This window comes from Salmo salar, chromosome ssa18 (genome assembly GCF_905237065.1).
Source record: "Salmo salar chromosome ssa18, Ssal_v3.1, whole genome shotgun sequence".
Classification (NCBI taxonomy): Eukaryota; Metazoa; Chordata; class Actinopteri; order Salmoniformes; family Salmonidae; genus Salmo; species Salmo salar.
In genome coordinates this window covers 73,484,728-73,509,941 of record NC_059459.1, presented here as the reverse complement: position 1 = coordinate 73,509,941, position 25,214 = coordinate 73,484,728, and the positions used below count along the sequence as shown (strand labels likewise).

General features: G+C 46.2%; 1 long non-coding RNA gene across 9 annotated transcripts in view; it reads left to right on the top strand.

Moving 5' to 3' along the window:
- Nucleotides 1-25,214, top strand: part of LOC106577907 (uncharacterized) — a 60,379-nt gene that overhangs the window by 11,472 nt on the left and 23,693 nt on the right. For 8 of the 9 annotated variants that reach the window (XR_006760518.1, XR_006760522.1, XR_006760519.1 and 5 more), the window contains one exon: nt 2,945-3,048. The exons of the other annotated variant lie outside the window; for it this stretch is intronic. This is a non-coding gene — a long non-coding RNA (uncharacterized lncRNA). The remainder of the gene's footprint in view (nt 1-2,944; nt 3,049-25,214) is intronic. 9 annotated transcript variants of the gene reach the window in all.

Genomic DNA, 25,214 nt, shown 5'->3' with positions numbered 1-25,214 from the left:
GTGTTCAGTGCCGGTATTACCGAATGTCGTGGTATGCTCCCTCTCAATGCTTTGATTTTGTTTTTGTTATTTCTCTTTCCTCTTTATTTTTATTAAAGTGGTTTATAAGGTTTCCTAGTAACTAACATTGTCCAAAAAAACGAAATCTACTCTAAAGCTATAATTATTTCCTTATCTGACCCTTCAAAGTTCATATGGTCTCTGGTTAGTGTGTGTGTGTGTGTGTGTGTGTGTGTGTGTGTGTGTGTGTGTGTGTGTGTGTCTAAACCCTACAACCATATCCTCATGATAATCGATCCAGATCATATGTTTGTCCTCATCATCATGTTATACACTCCTCTGCATGCCTTGGCCATAGAAGCTGTGAAAACAAATGCGCGCGCACACACAGACAGACAGACACACACAGACATCTGCACTCGCTCAACCCCCACTCCTCATGAAGCTATCCATATACAACCCAGTGTTATTATAGTCCGAAGGATTCAGGTCAGTCACTCACTACCTCTAACATATGTGTGCCTTTTGGATAGGGAATCATTTAACCTGGAAAATCTTTGATACTCCAAGTGTGTGTGTGTGTGTGTGTGTGTGTGCGCGCGCACACACGCACGTGCGCATATTCGTTCTATGGCTTCCTTTTGTGTGAAAGCCTCCCTGTCTGAAGTCCCGCAAGGAGGCTTTGGCCCAGCCAGGCATTTCCACCACAGAACCCCCGATTTCCACATGTTTCCAGGTTGACTGAAGGCTTCTCTCTTACTGTTACCAGACAGAGTGTTTGAGCTTGATGACGTATGACTTTGACAGACTGGGACTGAGTTGTCAAAGACCTCTTCGATGCTATGAATATACTACAAATACCATCACAAAAATTATAGTGTATTTAAGCAATAAGGCACCAAGGGGGTTCACGCAATCAGCATTCAGGGCTCGAACCACCTAGTTTACCATTTTTTCTTTATCACTGGAGGCTTCTAAGAGAATGTTGTTTAAACATTTTCTTGATGTTGTGTGACCTTTTGGTTCCTCACAAACTGGAGCAGGGTTTCCACAGGGATGTTTTAAAGGGATACGTCAGGATTTTGGCAATATGTATATACTTCCCCAGAGTCAGATGAACTTGTGGATACCATTTTTATGTCTCTGTGTCCAGTATGAAGGATGTTAAAGGTAGTTTCACAAGCCAATGCTTACTAACATTAGTTTCTGCTAGCATGCTAATGAGCCTCATTGCCAAAATCCCAAAGTATCCCTTTCATCGTTTCCCGTGACTTGCTAGAATATGAACTGGATTAATAAAGTCTTAATGATACTGTACGCATTGGAACCATTCCTTGATTCTCTTCCCTAACGTTGTACTGTAAATATAACCTGATAATCTCTGAAGCTAAATTAATTTCCCTTTTAATAGGTACATAGTGTCTATAAACTCAGCAAAAAAAAGAAACGTCATCTCACTGTCAACTGCGTTTATTTTCAGCAAACTTAACATGTGTAAATATTCGTATAAACATAACAAGATTCAACAACTGAAACATAAGCTGAACAAGTTCCACACACATGTGACTAAAAGAAGGGGGGGGGGGGTCAAAAGTAAGTCAGTATCTGGTGTGGCCACCAGCTGCATTATGTACTGCAGTGTATCTCCTCATGGACTGCACCGGATTTGCCAATTCTTGCTGTGAGATGTTACCCCACTCTTCCTGCAAGTTCCTGGACATTTCTGGGGGGAATGGCCCTAGCCCTCACCCTCCGATCCAACAGGTCCCAGATGTGCTCAATAGGATTGAGATCCGGGGTCATCGCTGGCCATGGTAGAACACTGACATTCCTGTCTTGCAGGAAATCACGCACAGAAAAAGCAATATAGCTGGTGGCATTGTCATGCTGGAGCGTCATGTCAGGATTAGCCTGCAGGAAGGGTACCACATGAGGGAGGAGGATGTCTTCCCTGTAACGCACAGCATTGAGATTGCCTGCAATGACAAGCTTAGTCCGATGATGCTGTTACACACCGCCCCAGACCATGACGGACCCTCCACCTCCAAATCGATCCCGCTTCAGAGTATAGGCCTCGGTGTAACGCTCATTCCTTTGATGATAAACGCGAATCCGATCATCACCCCTGGTGAGACAAAACCGCGACTCGTCAGTGAAGAGCACTTTTTGCCAGTCCTGTCTGGTCCAGCGACGGTGGGTTTGTGACCATAGGCGACGTTGCTGCCGATGATGTCTGGTGCAGGGGCCCTGGGGATCTGTCTTTTGGTGTTTTTCAGAGTCAGTAGAAAGGCCTCTAGTGTCCTAAGTTTCCATAACTGTGACCTTAATTGCCTACCGTCTGTAAGCTGTTAGTGTCTTAACGACCGTTCCACAGGTGCATGTTCATTAATTGTTTATGGTTCATTGAACAAGCATGGGAAACAGTGTTTAAAGCCTTTACAATAAAGATCTGTGAAGGTATTTGGATTTTTACGAATTATCTTTGAAAGACAGGGTCCTGAAAAAGGGCCGTTTCTTTTTTTGCTGAGTTTAAAACCTTATGAAATCTCCAAAGCCAAACTAACTTCCCCTTTTAATAGGTACATATAGTAAATATAACCTGATGTAAAAAAATACAAATAATATTTAACTAGGCAAGTCAGTTAAGAACAAATTCTTATTTACAATGGCCTACCCCGGCCAAACCCAAACCTGGACGACGCTGGGCCAATTGTGCTCCGCCCTATGGGACTCCCAATCACGGCCTGGAATCGAACCAGGGTCTGTAGTGATGCCTCTAGCACTGAGACGCAGTGCCTTAGACCGCTGTGCCACTCGAGAGCCCTGATGAAATATTTGTTTTTAGCAGAAAGGGCAAATTCACTTCCTTCATACTGTACACTGAGTATACAAAACATTAAGAACACCGATTAAATTTTTTTAATTCTCTATATTCCCACCTCAGTGCTGTTGGCAGTGTATAAATGGCTGGTGTGTTTCCTTACGAGAGAGAGTCAGGAGGCTGGCTCAGGAGAAGGCTTCTGGCAAGGCTGACTTCGAGGCTCGCAGGTTAGTAGTACACACACACACACCATCACAACTAGGGCTGTAGCGGTCATGAAATGTTGTGTTAACGGTAATAATATATGTGTGAAATTAGTTTTGAATTCAAATGGACCGTTATCATGCACCGTTCTCAGGACAGGGGTAGTGGAAAAAATACATGTCATTTATGCACTTAAATAGCGACTGGAGAATGCTTTTCACGTGGTTCATTTTCATGCCAGCCAGGTAGACTATACTCCTGTTGTACAGATAAACAATGTGCTTAATATTGACACACACATACATATACACATACATATACACACACATACATATATATACATATATATATTAGTTAGCCTATAGAAAGCTGATGGATCCTCTTTTTAATAGAGGCCATCACTCTGTTTTCTCACGCAATTTCATAGCATATAGAAATGTTGCACAACATGGGCTCATGAAGTATTTGATTAGATTTTCAATTACATTTGCATTGTTGTCAGATTTATTAGATGGACAATAGAGTGCTGAGTACCAGGCAGTTATCAAGTTTGGTAGGCTACTAATGACCATCGGCAGCATTAGAGCTTGGCGAAGCCTAATTACCGTAACTAAATGGTCACGTGGAATTTGACTGTGGTCATGACTCGTGACCGCCGGTGTGGCGGTAATACGGTCATCGTAACAGCCCTAATCACAACATGACGCCACCCCACAGCACTATGAATGAGCTAATGGTTCTATGGCGTAATAACCCAAAATAGATCTTAAGACTGCTAAGGTAATGTGCAAGAATGTAAATATAAACTCACCTTTCTCAAGCACGTGTCATTACGTATAGAAGGTATTTTGTGTGAGTGTGTGTGTGTTTCAAAAGCCAGCTGAGCCTTATTCTATCTAAACTTGAAGACTAAAAATCATTGCCTGTGATCACTTCTGGAGGAATTTAAATATCAACACACCCTTGTCGTCACGTCATTAGGAATAGAGAGCATTTTGGGTGTGTGTGCTTGTTTCATCCTTTAGTTCAACAAAACATTAGTTGGGCCTTATTCAATGTCAACTAGGCTGGTGCTGTTGTCAACGGACGGATATGTCTGCACCTAACTCTGACTTTTATTTGAAATCACGCACTCATGTCAAAAGGAAATCGGCAAGGAAATTGGACACAGATTTTAATTTTAGGAATCATTCCAAAAATAATACGGAATGCAGGCCTTTTATCTGCTGGAAAGTCTTTTGATTGTGTGTGTGTGAATGAGGATGCTCTACAATGTACCATAGAGAATACAGTCATTCTGTTAAATATATAGCCACAGAATTTTTATTTTTTATTTATTCATTTAACCAGGTAGGCCAGTTGAGAACAAGTTCTCATTTACAACTGCGACCTGGCCATGATAAAGCAAAGCAGTGTGACAAAAAACAACAGAGTTACACGTGGGATAAAAAAAAAAGTACAGTCAATAACACTATAGAAAAATGTATTTACAGTGTGTGCAAATGCAGAAGATTAGGGAGGTAAAGCAATAAATAGGCCATAGAGGTGAAATAATTACAATTTAGCATTAACACTGGAGTGATAGATGTGCAGATGATGATGTGCAAGTAGAGATACTGGGGTGCAAAAGAGCAAAAAGATAAATAACAATATGGGGATGAGGTAGTTGGGTGGGCTATTTATAGATTTGCTGTAAACAGGTACAATGATCAGTAAGCTGCTCTGACAGCTGATGCTTAAATTTAGTGAGGGAGATATAAGTCTCCAGCTTCAGTGATTTTTGCAATTTGTTCCAGTCATTGGCAGCAGAGAACTGGAAGGAAAGGTGGCCAAAGCAGGTGTTGGCTTTGGATGACCAGTGAAATATACCTGCTGGAGCGCGTGCTACGAGTGGGTGTTGATATGGTGACCAGTGAGCTGAGATAAGGCGGGGCTTTACATAGCAAAGACTTGTAGATGACCTGGAGCCAGTGGGTTTGGCGACGAATATGTAGCGAGGGCCAGCCAACGAGAGCATACAGGTCACAGTGGTGGGTAGTATATGGGGCTTTGGTGACAAAACGGATGGCACTATGATAGACTACATCCAGTTTGCTGAGTAGAGTGTGGGAGGCTAGTTTGTAAATGACATCGCCGATGTCAAGGATCGGTAGGATAGTCAGTTTTACGAGGGTATGTTTGATGACATGAGTGAAGGAGGCTTTGTTGCAAAATAGGAAGCCGATTTCTAGATTTAATTTTGAATTGGAGATGCTTAATGTGAGTCTGGAAGAAGAGTTTACAGTCTAACCAGACACCTAGGTAGTTGTCCACATATTCTAAGTCAGAACTATCCAGAGTAGTGATGCTAGTTGGGCGAGCGGGTGCCGGCAGAAATTGGTTTAAGAGCATGCATTTAGTTTTACTAGCATTTAAAGCAGTTGGAGCCCACGGAAGGAGTGTTGTACGGCATTGAAGCTCTGTCACGAGAATTTTACTATCTCAATGGTTGAACTCAACTATCACTCAAGCTTTGTCTATTTCCCAGAGGTCGTAAGTCTCCGGTTAATAAAGAATTAGACAAAGTCTCAGATTCTGCAATAGATCAATACTTTATTCAGAGAGTGATCTGCCCTCTCAAGTTCAGAGCCCATCTTATATACACACACAAGTTCCTGTCATAGGCTACTCCCTGCTCAGATAGAATAGTGGAAAAATACAGACTAACACATCTCATTATCTTCTGCAAGCCATTTCTAACAATTACTCCCCTACCTAGGTTGGGGAGGCCTCTTTCCTGTTATTGGTTTCAAAGTTATCACAAGGTCGTCTGTAGACAGTTCAGTTGTCCTTTGATGTCTCAACTATACATTTCTCTTATTGCTAAATAGTAACACATTGTTTTAGACTTAACTTGTCTTACACACACATTATTGGATTATAGTCTTATAATTCTAATACATTTCACACAGTTATACAGTTTCAGGGTGGAACACTTTAGTCATTATCTTAAAACATATAAATTATTCTATCAAGCTCTTTTGGAGGTTTGTTAACACGATGTCCAAAGAAGGACCAGATGTATACAGAATGGTGTCGTCTGCGTAGAGGTGGATCAGAGAATCACCAGCAGCAAGAGCGACATCATTGATATATACATAGAAAAGAGTCAGCCCGAGAACTGAACCCTGTGGCACCCCCAAAGAGACTGCCAGAGGTCCGGACAACAGGCCCTCCGATTTGACACACTGAACTCTATCTGAGAAGTAGTTGGTGAACCAGGCGGGGCAGTCATTTGAGAAACCAAGGCTATTGAGTCTGCCGATAAGAATGCGCTGATTGACAGAGTCGAAAGCCTTGGCCAGGTCAATGAAGACGGCTGCACAGTACTGTCTTTTATCGATGGCAGTTATAATATCGTTTAGGACCTTGAGCGTGGCTGAGGTGCACCCATGACCAGCTCGGAAACCAGATTGCATAGCGGAGAAGGTACGGTGGGATTCAAAATGGTCGGTGATCTGTTTGTTGACTTGGCTTTCGAAGATTTTAGAGCGGCAGGGCAGGATGGATATAGGTCTGTAACAGTTTGGGTCTAGTGTCTCCCCCTTTGAAGAGAGGGATCACCGCTGCAGCTTTCCAATCTTTGGGGATCTCAGACGATACGAAAGAGCGGTTGAACAAGCTAGTAATAGGGGTTGAAACCATTTTGGCGGATCATTTTAGAAAGAGAGGGTCCATATTGTCTAACCCAGCTGTAGGGATCCAGATTTTGCAGCTCTTTCAGAACATCAGCTGTCTGGATTTGGGTGAAGGAGAAGCGGGAAGGAGAAGCGGGAGGGGGGGCTTGGGCAAGTTGCTGCAGGGGGTGCAGAGCTGTTGGCCAGGGTAGGGGTAGCCAAGTGGAAAGCATGGCCAGCCGTAGAAAAAAGCTTATTGAAATTATCGTAGATTTATCGATGGTGACAGTGTTTCCTAGCCTCAGTGCTGTGGGCAGCTGGGAGGAGGTGGTCTTATTCTCCATGGACTTTTCAGTGTCCCAAAAGTTTTTGGAATTAGTGCTACAGGATGCAAGTTTCTGTTTGAAAAGCTAGCCTTAGCTTTCCTAACTGACTGTGTATATTGGTTCCTGACTTCCATGAAAAGTTGCGTATTGCGGGGGCTATTTGATGCTAATGCAGAACACCACAGGGTGTTTTGTGCTGGTCAATGGCAGTCAAGTCTGTGGTGAACCAAGGGTTATATCTGTTCTTAGTTCAACATTTTTTAATGGGGCATGTTTATTTAAGATGGTGAGGAAAGCACTTTTAAAGAGCAACCAGGCATCCTTTACTGACGGGATGAGGTCAATATTCTTCGGTTAGAAAGGCCTGCTCGCTTAAGTGTTTTAGGGAGTGTTTGACAGGGATGAGGGGTGGTTGTTTGATCGCAGACCCATAACGGACGCAGGCAGTGATCTCTGAGATCTTGATTGAAGACAGCAGAGGTGTATTTATAGGGCAAGTTGGTCAGGATGATATCTATGAGGGTGCCCATGGTTACGGATTTATTGTTGTACCTAGTGGGTTCCTTGAAAATTTGTGTGAGTTTGAGGGCATCTAGCTTAGATTGTAGGACGGCCGGGGTGTTATTAAGCATATCCCAGTTTAGGTCACCTAACAGGATGAACTCTGAAGATAATTTGGGGGCAATCAATTCACATATGGTGTCCAAGGCACAGCTGGTGGCTGAGGGCGGTCTATAACAAGCGTCAATGGTGAGCGACTTGTAGCTACAGAAATATGGATGAACACCAATGTATTTAAATGTCTTCAAGACAGGACTTAGAAAGAGAGAGAGACCTTCCTTTTCTCAGATCTCTTCTCTGCCTCCTGAAGAATGAGGGTTTAGGAGGTTTGTGTTGGGGATAGACACGGTTATTCAAACATCTTAACGGACTGTGGCAAACCTCTTCAAGGTTAGGAGCGTTTGTCACAAATTAAGTGGTAAACTGTCACCAAAATCAGCCCAGAATGAAAGTTCTTTCGAACATGACAGTACCTGTGTGTTTGTTTCTCCGTCCTGGTCCCCCCAGGCCGCAGGCAAGGTCAAGGATATAAGGGTTCGGTACACAAATCTGGTTCTCGGTAGGTCCAGGTCTAAACGCCAACAGGTAAGTCCAAAACAGTCCAGCTCATACACGGTAAATCCAGCCAATATAGATTCTCTTTCTCTATGGTTCATAGAACCTTCCAGCCCTCTCTCTCCCTTCCCGGTTTGTCTTGACCCTTTATTTGTGGGTCGGCTCCACCTTCTGAGGGTTCCCCTTGCTTCTGGGAATTGTTTTGGCAGTCGGCCATTTTGCGATCTGTAGTTCTGATCGGGGTGGCCATTTTAGTGATCGGGCAGAGCCCGTTTATTAGTTCTGCTCTCACGTATCTGCCATTTATCACTCAACCCCCTTCTTTGCCACACATCTCCCCCCCCCTAGATCCGACCCCCTAGGTCGGGCTACCGCAGCAAAATATGCGTGCATGCAGGATAACCCATCCACAGTTCCCATTTCCTTCCCTGCTCTGTGTTTCAAGTCAAAGTGAAACGGTTGGAGACTCAGAAACCACCGCATCACCCGAGCGTTCTTCTCTTTAGCCCTATGCATCCAGGTGAGTGGGCCATGGTCACTGATGAGGGTGAAGTGGCGCCCCAGCAGGTAGTATTTCAGGCTTTCTAGAGCCCACTTTACTGCCAGCGCCTCTTTCTCAACGACTGCGTAGTTGGTTTCCCGTGGTTCCAGCTTCCTGCTTAAAAACAGGATGGGGTGTTCCGCCCCTTCTACCTCTTGGTATAGCACTGCTCCCAAGCCAACCTCTGAGGCATCCGTCTGAACCACGAACTCTCTCTCAAAGTCTGGTACCACCAGCACTGGATTACAGCAGAGGGCCTCCTGTAATGTCCTAAATGCTTTGGTGGCCCTTTCATCCCACTTGACCATGTTTGGCCCTCTGGCTCTAGTCATGTCGGTGAGTGGGGCGGCCACTGTGGCATAACTTGGGATGAACTTCCGATAGTAACCGATCAGCCCTAGGAAGGCTCGAACCTGCTTCTTATTTACGGGTTTCGGCCATTCTCTAATTGCCTCCATCTTCTTACGTTGGGGTTTGATTAACCCTCTTCCCACGGTGTATCCCAGATACTCTGTTTCCTTTAACCCCACGTAACACTTGGCAGGATTCGCCGTGAGCCCTGCCTTTCTAAGGGCGTCTAACACTGCCTGTACCCGGGGTAAGTGGGATTCCCAATCTGGGCTGTAGATCCCCACGTCATCTAAATAAGCTGCGGCGTATGCTTGGTGCGGTTTTAGGACCTTGTCCATGAGCCGTTGAAAGGTGGTTGGGGCCCCGTGTAAGCCGAATGGCATGACGGTGTATTGAAACAAACCGTCAGGGATTGCAAAGGCTGTCTTTTCTTTGGCCCTGGGGGTCAGAGGAATTTGCCAGTACCCTTTTGTCAGGTCCAGGGTCGTAATGTACCGAGCTTTACCAATTTTATCCAGTAGTTCGTTTACTCTGGGCATGGGGTAGGCATCAAACTTGGAGATTTCATTTACCTTCCGAAAGTCGTTACAGAACCGCAAAGCCCCATCGGGCTTGGAGACCATCACAATTGGGCTAGACCACTCACTATGTGACTCTTCGATCACTCCAGCTGTCAACATACCCGATATGACCTCATGTTCACTTTTCTCCCTGGTAGGGAAACGATATCATGAGCCGTAACCTCAGTTCGGCCGGGTACCTCTGAAAACACATCTCTGTTTTTCTGGATCAGGGTTTTTACTTCCTGTACTTGTGCTGGGGACAGAGTAGGTGAAATATTTACTTCGGCTGTCTCCTGAGTGTGTGTGTGGGTTACGTGACCATTAGTGTTTCTCTCTCTCCATGCTTTTAACAGGTTTATGTGATAAATCTGTTCCTGGGCCGTCGACCTGGCTGTCGGAGCCGATAATTAACTTCTCCTATTCTCTCCTGTACTTCATATGGTCCTTTCCATGTGGCTAGTAGTTTGCACTCTACTGTGGGGATCAGCACTAACACCTTATCTCCCGGTTGAAATTCCCTCAGGGTAGCCTGCCGGTTATAAGTGTGCCGCTGGTGCTCTTGTGCTTGTCAAATGTGTAGAGGAGCTTATTCTGTCTGGTATTGGGGTCGTATTTCCCGATCCTGGTGGTCCCTGTTGTCCCTTTCCAGGAGTAGAGGACTCCTCCATCCCTTTCAATGTTGAGGATCCGAGTGTCAACGATCCCTGAGTATTCTGTGTGTTTGTTCCTCCGTCCTGGTCCACCCAGGCCGCAGGCAAGGTCAAGGATAGCAGGGTTCGGTACACAAATCTGGTTCTCGGTAGGTCCAGGTCTAAACGCCAACAGGTAAGTCCAAAACAGTCCAGCTCATACACGGTAAATCCAGCCAATATAGATTGTCTCTTTCTCTATGGTTCATAGATCCTTCCAGCCCTCTCTCTCCCTTCCTGGTTTGTCTTGACCCTTTACCACTGGGTCGGCTCCACCTTCTGAGGGTTCCCCTTGCTTCTGGGAATTGTAGTTTTGGCAGTCGGCCATTTTGTGATCTGTAGTTCTGACCGGGGTGGCCATTTTAGTGATCGGGCAGAGCCCGTTTATTAGGTCTGCTCTCACATATCTGACATTTATCACTCGACCCCCTTCTTTGCCACAGGACGTTAGTATTCGATTACTTTGGAGAGTATTCATTTTTGAGAATAAAAAAAAATACATTCAGCCAGACCGAATGTTTATAATAAAATACTATTTAAAGAAAGACATGGTTGCTTAGACATGTTTGGGTCCTGTCTAAGTCTTTCTGCAATCGGTTCAATTGCCAATGCAAACAAGAGGGGGAGGGAGGACATTCCTGTCTTGTAGGCTGTTGTTTCATATGAATGGAGTTGTTGTTGTAGACAAGGCCTCCTCTAACGTAGCTGGCTACTCTAGCTAGCTAGCTTCTTTAAAATGATTTCCGTCAAGACAGGCATTACCAGATGGTATGATCGATAAACTGTGGCAGTAACAAGTTTGTTTAATTAGCGCGAGTCGGTTTGGCTATGTTCTCTCTCTTTCTCCATGCGTCACATAGACTGTCACACACACTGGCCCCTGCTCCACTCTTGCCCCTCCCCCACCCCTCTGTTGAAACAAGCAGTGGCTCTCAAGTCGTGTGAGCAAGTCTCCATTGAAGTTTAAAAATACATATTATTTCAAAATACATGTATTTTGATTATCCGGATATCTGAAAAAATAAAGATATTATTCAAGTCGTGAAATTATTTCAAAAGCCTTTCCCTAGTTTGTGTTTGGTTTTACTATCCTTGTGAGGACCTTCTGGTAAAACATGGAAAATTCTGACAAGTGGGGAAAAGGAAAAAAGCTATTTTAGGGGTTAAGGAAAATAGGATTTTGAATGGGAATCAATTAATGGTCCCCATAAGGATGGTAAAACGTGTGTGTGTGTGTGTGTGTGTGTGTGTGTGTGTGTGTGTGTGTGTAACGAGCAAGCGTTTGATTTGGCAGCCCTCAGAAAGCCAGTTGGCTCATAATGTGTGGTGTGGTGTTGTCCAAACAAGGATTAGCTAAAGGCCGTCATGTGTTAACTCAGAGACCAATAACATGTGTGTTTATGACTACTAAATCAAATCAATCTAAAATGTGGTTTGACTTATTTCACTTTTTATTAGCTCCAGTAAGAATATAAGACAAATTGGTAAGATTTCACTTTCCCTACATGGTAGCGTAATTTAGATGTTGGACTCAAAAGCTTCACTGCAGTGTCCCCTTTAACAAAAAATAAATAAATACAAAACATGTATGTTGATCTTCCATTACTTCACCGATTGCTACAGCGATAGATGAGGCAGAGGGACCCGTGAGGTAGAGGGACCTGTGAGGGACCCGTGAGGTAGAGGGACAGGTGAGGGACCCGTGAGGTAGAGGGACAGGTGAGGTAGAGGGACAGGTGGGGGGTAGAGGACCTGTGTTCTGTCTGCCAACATGGCACAGGAAGGCTGGGCATTGCCCAGTCAAGGCCAGACAGGGAGAGAGGCACACAATAACAGGGCTATGATAACTGGGGGGATGTAGGGTGTGTGGTAGAAGGCTGTATGTGGGGTGTGTGGTAGAAGGCTGTATGTGGGGTGTGTGGTAGAAGGCTGTAAGTGGGGTGTGGGGTAGAAGGCTGTGTATGTGGGGTGTGGGGTAGAAGGCTGTGTGTGTGTGGGGGGGTGGTAGAAGGCTGTGTGTGTGTGGGGGGGGTGTGTGGTAGAAGGCTGTGTGTGCGGGGGGGTGTGTGGTAGAAGGCTGTGTGTGTGTGTGGGGGTGTGTGGTAGAAGGCTGTGTGTGTGGGGGGGTGTGGTAGAAGGCTGTGTGTTGGGGGGGTGGTAGAAGGCTGTGTGTGGGGGGGTGTGGTAGAAGGCTGTGTGTGGGGGGGTGTGGTAGAAGGCTGTGTGTGTGGGGGGGTGTGGTAGAAGGCTGTGTGTGTGGGGGGGTGTGGTAGAAGGCTGTGTGTGTGGGGGGGGTGTGGTAGAAGGCTGTGTGTGTGGGGGGGGGTGTGGTAGAAAGCTGTGTGTGTGGGGGATGTGGTAGAAGGCTGTGTGTGTGGAGGGTAGAAGGCTGTGTGTGTGGAGGGTAGAAGGCTGTGTGTGGGGGGTGTGGTAGAAGGCTGTGTGTTGGGGGGTGGTAGAAGGCTGTGTGTGGGGGGGGTGTGGTAGAAGGCTGTGTGTGGGGGGGTGTGGTAGAAGGCTGTGTGTGTGTGGGGGGGGTGGTAGAAGGCTGTGTGTGGGGGGGTGTGTGGTAAAAGGCTGTGTGTGTGGGCATGTGGGGTGTGTGGTAAAAGGCTGTGTGTGTGGGCATGTGGGGTGTGTGGTAGAAGGCTATGTGTGTGTGGGGTGTGTGGTAAAGGCTGTGTGTGTGGGCATGTGGGGTGTGTGGTAAAGGCTGTGTGTGTGGGCATGTGGGGTGTGTGGTAAAAGGCTGTGTGTGTGGGCATGTGGGGTGTGTGGTAGAAGGCTATGTGGGGTGTGTGGTAGAAGGCTATGTGTGTGGGGGGTGTGTGGTAGAAGGCTGTGTGTGTGGGGGGCTGTGTGTGGGGGTGTGGTAGAAGGTGGGGTGTGTGGTAGAAGGCTGTGTGTGGCAGAAGGCTGTGTGTGTGTGGGGGGGGTGTGGTAGAAGGCTGTGTGTGTGTGGGGGCTGTGTGTGTGGGGGTGTGGTAGAAGCCGGGGTGTGTGGTAGAAAGCTGTGTGTGGGGTCTGTGGTAAAAGGCTGTGTGTGGGGTCTGTGGTAGAAGGCTGTGTGTGTGGGGTGTGTGGTAGAAGGCTGTGTGTGGTAGAAGGTGGGGTGTGTGGTAGAAGGCTGTATTTGGGATGTGTGGTAGAAGGCTGTGTGTGTGGGTATGTGGGGTGTGTGGTAGAAGGCTATGTGTGTGGGGGTGTGTGGTAGAAGGCTGTGTGTGGGGGGGTGGTAGAAGGCTGTGTGTGGGGGTGTGTGGTAGAAGGCTGTGTGTGTGGGGTGTGTGGTAGAAGGCTGTGTGTGTGGGGATGTGGGGTGTGTGGTAGAAGGCTGTGTGTGTGGGGAGTGTGGTAGAAGGCTGTGTGTGTGGGGGGGTGGTAGAGGCTGTGTATGTGGGGTGTGTGGTAGAAGGCTATGTGTGTGTGGGGGGTGTGGTAGAAGGCTGTGTGTGTGGGGGGTGTGGTAAAAGGCTGTGTGTGTGGGCATGTGGGGTGTGTGGTAGAAGGCTATGTGTGTGGGGTGTGTGTGGTAGAAGGCTGTGTGTGTGTGTGGGGTGTGTGGTTGAAGGCTGTGTGTGGGGGGGGTGTGTGGTAGAAGGCTGTGTATGTGGGGTGTGTGGTAAAGGCTGTGTGTGTGGGCATGTGGGGTGTGTGGTAGAAGGCTATGTGTGTGGGGGGTGTGTGGTAGAAGGCTATGTGTGTGGGGGTGTGGTAGAAGGCTGTGTGGGGGGGGTGTGTGGTAGAAGGCTGTGTGGGGGGGTGTGGTAGAAGGCTGTGTGGGGGGGTGTGGTAGAAGGCTGTGTGTGTGTGTGTGGGGGTGTGGTAGAAGGCTGTGTGTTGGGGGGTGGTAGAAGGCTGTGTGTGGGGGGGTGGTTGAAGGCTGTGTGTGGGGGGGGTGTGGTAGAAGGCTGTGTGTGGGGGGGTGTGGTAGAAGGCTGTGTGTGTGGGTGGGGTGTGGTAGAAGGCTGTGTGTGTGTGGGGTGTGTGGTAAAGGCTGTGTGTGTGGGCATGTGGGGTGTGTGGTAAAAGGCTGTGTGTGTGTGGGCATGTGGGGTGTGTGGTAAAGGCTGTGTGTGTGTGGGCATGTGGGGTGTGTGGTAGAAGGCTATGTGTGTGTGTGGGGGTGTGTGGTAGAAGGCTGTGTGTGTGTGGGGGGGTGTGTGGTAGAAGGCTGTGTGTGGGGTGGGGGTGTGGTAGAAGGCTGTGTGTGTGGGGGTGTGGTAGAAGGTGGGGTGTGTGGTAGAAGGCTGTGTGTGGCAGAAGGCTGTGTGTGTGGGGTGTGTGGTAAAGGCTGTGTGTGTGGGCATGTGGGGTGTGTGGTAAAAGGCTGTGTGTGTGGGCATGTGGGGTGTGTGGTAGAAGGCTATGTGTGTGGGGGGGTGTGGTAGAAGGCTGTGTGTGTGGGGGGGGGTGTGGTAGAAGGCTGTGTATGTGGGGTGTGTGGTAAAGGCTGTGTGTGTGGGCATGTGGGGTGTGTGGTAGAAGGCTATGTGGGGTGTGTGGTAGAAGGCTATGTGTGTGGGGGTGTGTGGTAAAAGGCTGTGTGTGTGGGCATGTGGGGTGTGTGGTAGAAGGCTATGTGTGTGTGGGGTGTGTGGTAGAAGGCTATGTGTGTGTGGGGTGTGTGGTAGAAGGCTATGTGTGTGGGGGGTGTGTGGTAGTAGGCTGTGTGTTTGGGGGGGTGTGGTAGAAGGCTGTGTGTGTGTGGGGGGCTGTGTGTGTGGGGGTGTGGTAGAAGGCGGGGTGTGTGGTAGAAAGCTGTGTGGGGTCTGTGGTAGAAGGCTGTGTGTGTGGGGTGTGTGGTAGAAGGCTGTGTGTGGTAGAAGGTGGGGTGTGTGGTAGAAGGCTGTATTTGGGATGTGTGGTAGAAGGCTGTGTGTGTGGGTGGGTATGTGGGGTGTGTGGTAGAAGGCTATGTGTGTGGGGGGTGTGTGGTAGAAGGCTGTGTGTGGGGGGTGGTAGAAGGCTGTGTGTGGGGGGGGTGGTAGAAGGCTGTGTGTGGGGGGGTGTGGTAGAAGGCTGTGTGTGTGGGGTGTGTGGTAGAAGGCTGTGTGTGTGGGGATGTGGGGTGTGTGGTAGAAGGCTGTGTGTGTGGGGGTGTGGTAGAAGGCTATGTGTGTGTGGGGGTGTGGTAAAAGGCTGTGTGTGTGGGCATGTGGGGTGTGTGGTAGAAGGCTATGTGTGTGGGGTGTGTGTGGTAGAAGGCTGTGTGTGTGTGTGGGGGGTGTGTGGTAGAAGGCTGTGTGTGTGTGGGGGTGTGTGGTAGAAGGCTGTGTATGTGGGGTGTGTGGTAAAAGGCTGTGTGTGTGGGCATGTGGGGTGTGTGGTAGAAGGCTATGTGTGTGGGGGTGTGTGGTAGAAGGCTGTGTGTGGGGGTGTGTGGTAGAAGGCTGTGTGTGGGGGGTGTGGTAGAAGGCTGTGTGTGTGGGGGTGTGGTAGAAGGCTGTGTGTGGGGGGGTGGTAGAAGGCTGTGTATGGGGTGGGTGGTAGAAGGTGGGATGTGTGGTAGAAGGCAGTATTTGGGGTGTGTGGTAGAAGGCTGTGTGTGGGGATGTGGGGTGTGTGGTAGAAGGCTGTGTATGTGGGGTGTGTGGTAGAAGGCTGTGTGTGTGGGGATGTGGGGTGTGGTATAAGGCTGTGTGTGGGGTGTGTGGTAGAAGGCTGTGTGTGGGGTGTGTGGTAGAAGGCTGTGTATGTGGGGTGTGTGGTAGAAGGCTGTGTGTGTGTGGAGGAACAAAGGAACATGGAGGAACAAAGTGTTACACAACACACATTTGTCTGTTCTTGCTCATTTGGCTAGCTAAGATACTAACCTGCCAATACCTGAACACACTTTCTATGTATTCAGCATCCATTTACTGATCTGATTAAAACACAATGTCTATGTATTCATCATCATTAAAACATCTTATTAAAACACACAGTCCTTTCAGTGCTCCTATGTATGACTAACAGTAGGCTTAACAGTCATTCCATTGATTTAATCATACACTCCTCCTCATGGGGACATGGGAAATGACCCCACGAGAGGGAATGTTCCTGGTTTTACTATCCTTTGGGGACTTTTGGGTATTTCCGGTACCCATGAGGATACTGTTAAAGGAGGGGTGGGGAAGCTTTTCACTGGGACACAGAGAGGAGTTTCTTCCAGTAACACACTGAGCCCAGTGTCAGCCAGGAGGGGTGCGGGTGGTTAAGTGTGAGTAATGCATTATCAGGAGGAAAAAGGTGTGTGTGTGTGTTAGCGATGATAATGCATTACACGCACACACTTAGAGAGAGACCTCTGTAACATTCACTGTTTTGCTAGGAGTCCCCTCATCTTTCTGGCCCCAGAAAAGGGATGTTCTGTTTTCCCTCTGTGAAGATTCAGAGATAAAGACAGTCCACAACACATGGAGATGTATGATGATAAAGCAGTTCTGGACACAGTGGGATGAATATGCCGTCCAGGCTGGGCTGAGTAGTAGAATCATTCAGAACAATTTGAAGCAAATCGAAGTCAAGTTGATAATTAATCAATGTTTTTATCATCATCGTGACCTTATAGCAGTACAACAGAACAGTCACAACAGTATGAGCTGTTGCATTCTGTAGTTAGGGATAGGAGTTTTCCTGACCTCATAACTTGACCAGGAAAAACTCTTGGCCCTGGTCATAGTCAGTAGGAATAGTATTAGCAGGAGCAGGTGTTAACACGATGCTGTTGTTTAACTTAATGAACTTTTATGATGTCGTAGTTTCACAGCAGACGTTTAACTACAGTAGTGTTGCTTTATGTCGTTGACGTAATGGAATTTCTCTCCAACCTCACGCATGTGTGAGTCGGACCGCCTCTGCTCCCTATGCAGACTGTGTGTTCGTGGGCATAACGTTTCATTCCTCCAAGTGAACCCATAGCACCGCCATTTCATTTCAAAATTTGTGTCCGTAGATTAGAAACCCATTTCTTTTTTAATTGCGTTAACACGATCCAGAGAGGCATAACAAATGTCCAGCGATGTAGATCACCATGGCAACAGCTACCCAAACCCATACTAACTAATGCTGTAGTAGTGATGTCAGTGAGATGGTGGATCTGTCCCAAATGGCACCCTATTCCCTATGTAGTGCACTGCGTTTGACTAGTGCCCATAGGGCTCTGATTAAAAGTAGTGTAGTATGTAGGAAATGGAGTGTTATTTGGGACTTAGGCATGGTGTGAGTGACTGTTACCATGACAATAACAAGACATGCTGCATCCAATCAACGCCCTGCCTGAGGTGTTGCCAAAGCAACACAGCGCTGGTGATTGAACCCAGACGCACAGGGGAATTCCAGAACTTCCCAGAAGTTCTTATGGAATGGGGAGGGAAGCATTGAATATACACTCTGAATAGGGGTCAAACTCATCCACAACGAAGAGGAAAGAATCCATTGATGACTAGTGATATAGTTAATAATAGGGCAGTTGGATTTGACACGCAGGCCTTATAACACCCTTATAAGCATGGTTTGATACATGCATAGCTTTCTCATAGTGCAGTTCAGGTTAGAATGGAGAAGAAAACATGTTGTATGACAAAGGGTACTGAGCTAAAGGGTAGAGCTGCCGCTTTCAAGGAGTGGGACTCGAACTCGGAAGCTTATAAGAAATCCCACTATGCCTTCCAACTGGTCAAAGGTCAAATGGTCAAAGTCTCCAGTCACCCTGTTAATAATAGACTGTTCTCTTTGCTACCGCACGGCAAGCTGTACCGGAGCGCCAAGTCTAGGTCCAAAAGGTTTCTTAACAGCTTCTAACCCCAAGCCATGAGACTCCTGAACAGCTAATCAAATGGCTGCCCAGAACCCTCTTTTACGCTGCTGCTACTCTCTATTTATTATCTATGCATAGTCACTTTAACTATACCTACATATACATATTAACTCAATTACCTCAACTAACCGGTACCCCCGCACATTGACCCTGTATATAGCCTCGCTATTGTTATTTTACTGTTACTATTCATCAAGCATTGCTCACTCTATAGACCAAAAAATGGCAACCTCTAGTCAAACTGTTATCATAACGTCCTGGAGGGTAGTCAAACTGTTATCATAACGTCCTGGAGGGTAGTCAAACTGTTATCATAACCCCCTGAGTGTAGTCAAACGTTATCATAACCCCCCTGAGTGTAGTCAAACTGTTATCATGACCCCCTGAAATGTAGTCAAACTGTTATCATAACCCCCCTGAGTGTAGTCAAACTGTTATCATAACCCCCCTGGAGGGTAGTCAAACTGTTATCATAACCCCCCTGGAAGGTAGTCACTGTTATCATAAACCCCTGGAGGGTAGTCAAACTGTTATCATAACCCCCCTGAGTGTAGTCAAACTGTTATCATAAACCCCTGAAATGTAGTCAAACTGTTATCATAACCCCCTGGAGGGTAGTCAAACTGTTATCATAACCCCCTGGAGGGTAGTCAAACTGTTATCATAACCCCCTGAAATGTAGTCAAACTGTTATCATAACCCCCCTGAAATGTAGTCAAACGTTATCATAACCCCCCTGAGTGTAGTCAAACTGTTATCATAACCCCCTGAGTGTAGTCAAACTGTTATCATAACCCCCTGGAGTGTAGTCACTGTTATCATAACCCCCCTGAAATGTAGTCAAACTGTTATCATAACCCCCTGAAGGGTAGTCAAACTGTTATCATAACCCCCTGACTGTAGTCAAACTTTTATCATAACCCCCTGAAATGTAGTCGAACTGTTATCATAACCCCCTGAATTGTAGTCAAACTTATCATAACCCCCTTGAAATGTAGTCAAACTGTTATCATAACCCCCTGAAATGTAGTCAAACTGTTATCATAACCCCCTGGAGGGTAGTCAAACTGTTATCATAACCCCCCTGAAATGTAGTCAAACTGTTATCATAACCCCCTGGAGGGTAGTCAAACTGTTATCATAACCCCCCTGAAATGTAGTCAAACTGTTATCATAACCCCCCTGAGTGTAGTCAAACTGTTATCATAACCCCCTGGAGGGTAGTCAAACTGTTATCATAACCCCCCTGGAAGGTAGTCACTGTTATCATAACCCCCTGAAATGTAGTCAAACTGTTATCGTAACCCCCTGGAGGGTAGTCAAACTGTTATCGTAACCCCCTGGAGGGTAGTCAAACTGTTATCGTAACCCCCTGGAGGGTAGTCAAACTGTTATCGTAACCCCCTGGAGGGTAGTCAAACTGTTATCGTAACCCCCTGAAGTGTAGTCAAACTGTTATCGTAACCCCCTGAAATGTAGTCAAACTGTTATGATAACCCCCTGAGTGTAGTCACTGTTATCATAACCCCCTGGAGGGTAGTCAAACTGTTATCATAACCCGCCTGGAGGGTAGTCAAACTGTTATCATAACCGCCTAGAGGGTAGTCAAACTGTTATCATAACCCCCTGAAATGTAGTCAAACTGTTATGATAACGCCCTGAGTGTAGTCACTGTTATCATAACCCCCCTGAATTGTAGTCAAACTGTTATCATAACCCCCTGAAATGTAGTCAAACTGTTATGATAACCCCCTGAGTGTAGTCACTGTTATCATAACCCCCCTGAAATGTAGTCAAACTGTTATCATAACCCCTTGAGTGTAGTCAAACTGTTATCATAACCCCCTGAAATGTAGTCAAACTGTTATGATAACCCCCTGAGTGAGTCACTGTTATCATAACCCCCCTGAAATGTAGTCAAACTGTTATCATAACCCCCTGAATTGTAGTCAAACTGTTATCATAACCCCCCTGAAATGTAGTCAAACTGTTATCATAACCCCCTGAAATGTAGTCAAACTGTTATCATAACCCCCCAGAGTGTAGTCAAACTGTTATCATAACCTCCTGAAATGTAGTCAAACTGTTATCATAACCCCCTGAAATGTAGTCAAACTGTTATCATAACCCCCTGGAGGGTAGTCAAACTGTTATCATAACCCCCCTGAGTGTAGTCAAACTGTTATCATAACCCCCTGGAGGGTAGTCAAACTGTTATCGTAACCCCCTGGAGGGTAGTCAAACTGTTATCGTAACCCCCTGGAGGGTAGTCAAACTGTTATCGTAACCCCCTGGAGGGTAGTCAAACTGTTATCGTAACCCCCTGGAGGGTAGTCAAACTGTTATCGTAACCCCCTGGAGGGTAGTCAAACTGTTATCGTAACCCCCTGAATTGTAGTCAAACTGTTATCATAACCCCCTGAATTGTAGTCAAACTGTTATCATAACCCCCTGAATTGTAGTCAAACTGTTATCATAACCCCCTGAAATGTAGTCAAACTGTTATCATAACCCCCTGAGTGTAGTCACTGTTATCATAACCCCCTGGAGGGTAGTCAAACTGTTATCATAACCCCCCGGAGTGTAGTCAAACTGTTATCATAACCCCCCGAAATGTAGTCAAACTGTTATCATAACCCCCTGGAGGGTAGTCAAACTGTTATCATAACCCCCTGAAATGTAGTCAAACTGTTATCATAACCCCCTGAATTGTAGTCAAACTGTTATCATAACCCCCCTGAAATGTAGTCAAACTGTTATCATAACCCCCCTGAAATGTAGTCAAACTGTTATCATAACCCCCTGAAATGTAGTCAAACTGTTATCATAACCCCCTGGAGGGTAGTCACTGTTATCATAACCCCCTGGAGGGTAGTCACTGTTATCATAACCCCCTGGAGGGTAGTCACTGTTATCATAACCCCTGGAGGGTAGTCACTGTTATCATAACCCCCTGGAGGGTAGTCACTGTTATCATAACCCCCTGGAGGGTAGTCACTGTTATCATAACCCCCTGGAGGGTAGTCAAACTGTTATCATAACCCCCTGGAGGGTAGTCAAACTGTTATCATAACCCCCTGGAGGGTAGTCAAACTGTTATCATAACCCCCTGGAGGGTAGTCAAACTGTTATTATAACCCCTTGAGTGTAGTCAAACTGTTATCTTAACCCCCCTGAAATGTAGTCAAACTGTTATCATAACCCCCCCTGAAATGTAGTCAAACTGTTATCATAACCCCCCTGAGTGTAGTCAAACTGTTATCATAACCCCCTGGAGGGTAGTCAAACTGTTGTCATAACCCCCCGGAGTGTAGTCAAACTGTTATCATAACCCCCTGAAATGTAGTCAAACTGTTATCATAACCCCCTGGAGGGTAGTCAAACTGTTATCATAACCCCCCGGAGTGTAGTCAAACTGTTATCATAACCCCCTTAAATGTAGTCAAACTGTTATCATAACCCCCTGGAGGGTAGTCAAACTGTTATCATAACCCCCCGAATTGTAGTCAAACTGTTATCATAACCCCCCTGAAATGTAGTCAAACTGTTATCATAACCCCCCTGAAATGTAGTCAAACTGTTATCATAACCCCCTGAAATGTAGTCAAACTGTTATCATAACCCCCTGAAATGTAGTCAAACTGTTATCATAACCCCCCTGAGTGTAGTCAAACTGTTATCATAACCCCCTGGAGGGTAGTCAAACTGTTATCATAACCCCCTGGAGGGTAGTCAAACTGTTATCATAACCCCCCTGGAAGGTAGTCACTGTTATCATAACCCCCCTGGAAGGTAGTCACTGTTATCATAACCCCCTGAAATGTAGTCAAACTGTTATCGTAACCCCTTGGAGGGTAGTCAAACTGTTATCGTAACCCCCTGGAGGGTAGTCAAACTTATCGTAACCCCCTGGAGGGTAGTCAAACTGTTATGATAACCCCCTGAGTGTAGTCACTGTTATCATAACCCCCTGGAGGGTAGTCAAACTGTTATCATAACCGCCTAGAGGGTAGTCAAACTGTTATCATAACCCCCTGGAGGGTAGTCACTGTTATCATAACCCCCTGGAGGGTAGTCACTGTTATCATAACCCCCTGGAGGGTAGTCAAACTGTTATCATAACCCCCTGGAGGGTAGTCAAACTGTTATCATAACCCCCTGGAGGGTAGTCAAACTGTTATCATAACCCCCTGGAGGGTAGTCAAACTGTTATCATAACCCCTTGAGTGTAGTCAAACTGTTATCATAACCCCCCTGAAATGTAGTCAAACTGTTATCATAACCCCCTGAAATGTAGTCAAACTGTTATCATAACCCCCTGGAGGGTAGTCAAACTGTTATCATAACCCCCTGAAATGTAGTCAAACTGTTATCATAACCCCCTGGAGGGTAGTCAAACTGTTATCATAACCCCCTGAAATGTAGTCAAACTGTTATCATAACCCCCCTGAGTGTAGTCAAACTGTTATCATAACCCCCTGGAGGGTAGTCAAACTGTTATCATAACCCCCCTGGAAGGTAGTCACTGTTATCATAACCCCCTAAAATGTAGTCAAACTGTTATCGTAACCCCTTGGAGGGTAGTCAAACTGTTATCGTAACCCCCTGGAGGGTAGTCAAACTGTTATCGTAACCCCCTGGAGGGTAGTCAAACTGTTATCGTAACCCCCTGGAGGGTAGTCAAACTGTTATCGTAACCCCCTGGAGTGTAGTCAAACTGTTATCGTAACCCCCTGAAATGTAGTCAAACTGTTATGATAACCCCCTGAGTGTAGTCACTGTTATCATAACCCCCTGGAGGGTAGTCAAACTGTTATCATAACCCGCCTGGAGGGTAGTCAAACTGTTATCATAACCGCCTAGAGGGTAGTCAAACTGTTATCATAACCCCCTGAATTGTAGTCAAACTGTTATCATAACCCCCTGAATTGTAGTCAAACTGTTATCATAACCCCCTGAAATGTAGTCAAACTGTTATCATAACCCCCTGAAATGTAGTCAAACTGTTATCATAACCCCCTGAGTGTAGTCACTGTTATCATAACCCCCTGGAGGGTAGTCAAACTGTTATCATAACCCCCCGGAGTGTAGTCAAACTGTTATCATAACCCCCTGAAATGTAGTCAGACTGTTATCATAACCCCCTGGAGGGTAGTCAAACTGTTATCATAACCCCCTGAATTGTAGTCAAACTGTTATCATAACCCCCTGAATTGTAGTCAAACTGTTATCATAACCCCCCTGAAATGTAGTCAAACTGTTATCATAACCCCCTGAAATGTAGTCAAACTGTTATCATAACCCCCCTGAGTGTAGTCAAACTGTTATCATAACCCCCTGGAGGGTAGTCACTGTTATCATAACCCCCTGGAGGGTAGTCACTTTTATCATAACCCCCTGGAGGGTAGTCACTGTTATCATAACCCCCTGGAGGGTAGTCACTGTTATCATAACCCCCCTGAGTGTAGTCAAACTGTTATCATAACCCCCCTGAGTGTAGTCAAACTGTTATCATAACCCCTCTGGAAGGTAGTCACTGTTATCATAACCCCCCTGAGTGTAGTCAAACTGTTATCATAAACCCCTGAAATGTAGTCAAACTGTTATCATAACCCCCCTGAGTGTAGTCAAACGTTATCATAACCCTCCTGAGTGTAGTCAAACTGTTATCATAACCCCCTGGAGTGTAGTCACTGTTATCATAACCCCCTGGAGTGTAGTCACTGTTATCATAACCCCCTGGAGTGTAGTCAAACTGTTATCATAACCCCCTGAAATGTAGTCAAACTGTTATCATAACCCCCTGGAGGGTAGTCAAACTGTTATCATAACCCCCCTGAAATGTAGTCAAACTGTTATCATAACCCCCTGGAGGGTAGTCAAACTGTTATCGTAACCCCCTGGAGGGTAGTCAAACTGTTATCGTAACCCCCTGGAGGGTAGTCAAACTGTTATCGTAACCCCCTGGAGGGTAGTCAAACTGTTATCGTAACCCCCTGGAGGGTAGTCAAACTGTTATCGTAACCCCCTGAATTGTAGTCAAACTGTTATCATAACCCCCTGAATTGTAGTCAAACTGTTATCATAACCCCCTGAATTGTAGTCAAACTGTTATCATAACCCCCTGAATTGTAGTCAAACTGTTATCATAACCCCCTGAAATGTAGTCAAACTGTTATCATAACCCCCTGAGTGTAGTCACTGTTATCATAACCCCCTGGAGGGTAGTCAAACTGTTATCATAACCCCCCGGAGTGTAGTCAAACTGTTATCATAACCCCCCGAAATGTAGTCAAACTGTTATCATAACCCCCTGGAGGGTAGTCAAACTGTTATCATAACCCCCTGAAATGTAGTCAAACTGTTATCATAACCCCCTGAATTGTAGTCAAACTGTTATCATAACCCCCCTGAAATGTAGTCAAACTGTTATCATAACCCCCCTGAAATGTAGTCAAACTGTTATCATAACCCCCTGAAATGTAGTCAAACTGTTATCATAACCCCCTGGAGGGTAGTCACTGTTATCATAACCCCCTGGAGGGTAGTCACTGTTATCATAACCCCCTGGAGGGTAGTCACTGTTATCATAACCCCCTGGAGGGTAGTCACTGTTATCATAACCCCCTGGAGGGTAGTCACTGTTATCATAACCCCCTGGAGGGTAGTCACTGTTATCATAACCCCCTGGAGGGTAGTCAAACTGTTATCATAACCCCCTGGAGGGTAGTCAAACTGTTATCATAACCCCCTGGAGGGTAGTCAAACTGTTATCATAACCCCCTGGAGGGTAGTCAAACTGTTATTATAACCCCTTGAGTGTAGTCAAACTGTTATCTTAACCCCCCTGAAATGTAGTCAAACTGTTATCATAACCCCCCTGAAATGTAGTCAAACTGTTATCATAACCCCCCCTGAGTGTAGTCAAACTGTTATCATAACCCCCTGGAGGGTAGTCAAACTGTTGTCATAACCCCCCGGAGTGTAGTCAAACTGTTATCATAACCCCCTGAAATGTAGTCAAACTGTTATCATAACCCCCTGGAGGGTAGTCAAACTGTTATCATAACCCCCCGGAGTGTAGTCAAACTGTTATCATAACCCCCTGAAATGTAGTCAAACTGTTATCATAACCCCCTGGAGGGT